Here is a 1,291-nt window from a genome sequence, read left to right on the forward strand (position 1 = left end):
ACATCTTTCTCCCACAGAGTGGCTGGTGGGTTCAAACTGCTGACCTTTTAGTTAGCAGCCAAGCACTTAGACACTGTGCCAGCAGGTCTCCTTACTGCAGCCACAGTGATCTTTCAAACACAAAAATCTGACCCCTATCTTTTATTTCAAACCCTTTAATACCCAAAACCAAACCCAGTGCCATGGAGTCGATTCCGGCTCATAGTGACCCTATAGGACAGAGTAGAACTGCCCCACAGAGTTTCCAAGGAGCGCCTGGCGGATTTGAACTGCCAACCCTTTGATTAGCGGCCGTAGCACTTAACCACTACGCCATCAGGGTTTCCAAACCCTTTAATAGCTTCCACAATCTTCTTTCTGGCCAAGTTAGGCCCCCAAACACCTGTCCAGTGTCCTCTCCCACCCTCTCTATGAGCCACTGGTCTTCAGTTCTTCCATGGGCTAGTCCCTTATGCCACAGGGCCTTTGTAGCATGCTGTTCCCCCATATGGAACACTGTTCCTTGCTGTCTTTGCATTGTTAACTCCTGCTTCTTCTCCAGCAGCCTTCTGTGACCTCCCCAACTAGGTCAAACCCCTCCTGATGCTCTTGGAGCACATGGATCTGTCCTTTGTAGCACTTAAAAACAAACACAAAAAACAACCAGCTGCTTTGGAGTTGATTCTAACTCATGGCAACCACGTCAGAGTAGAACCATGCTCCATAGGGTTTTCAATGGCTGACTTTTCAGCAGTAGATTGCCAGGCCTTTCTTCTGAGGCACCTCTGGGTGGACTTGAACCTCCAACCTTTCAGTTAGCAGCCAAGTGCTTTACCCATTTCCATCACCCTCAGACAGCACTTGTTATAGGTGCAATTTTACATTTTTTTTTTTTTTAAATACCTGCCTCCCCCACTAGACTGTAAGCTTCACAAGGGCAAGTTCCTAGAGCACGGCTCAACAAATATTGCTTGAAAGAACTGTCATCAAACATCTAAAGAGCTAACATAAGAGATTGGATTATTCTGTGCAGTTAGAGAACTAGGATCAATAAGTGAGTTATAGAAAAAAATGATGGTGATAATTTTTACTTAACACCTACTATGTGCCAGGTACCACACTTACTACAGATCATACTACTCACAACAACATATGAAGTAGTTAAAAGCACTCTCATTTCACAGAGAAGAAAACTTCGTTAGGTTAAGCAACGTTCTCAAGGTAGTAGAGCCAGTAAAAGGCTCCTGGCTCTCTGGTCTTTCTCTCCAAGATGGTGTCTGAAGGGAGGAGGGTGTGAGCGCACCATCACAGC

Source organism: Elephas maximus, chromosome 1 (assembly GCF_024166365.1).
Source record: "Elephas maximus indicus isolate mEleMax1 chromosome 1, mEleMax1 primary haplotype, whole genome shotgun sequence".
NCBI classification, from domain to species: Eukaryota; Metazoa; Chordata; class Mammalia; order Proboscidea; family Elephantidae; genus Elephas; species Elephas maximus.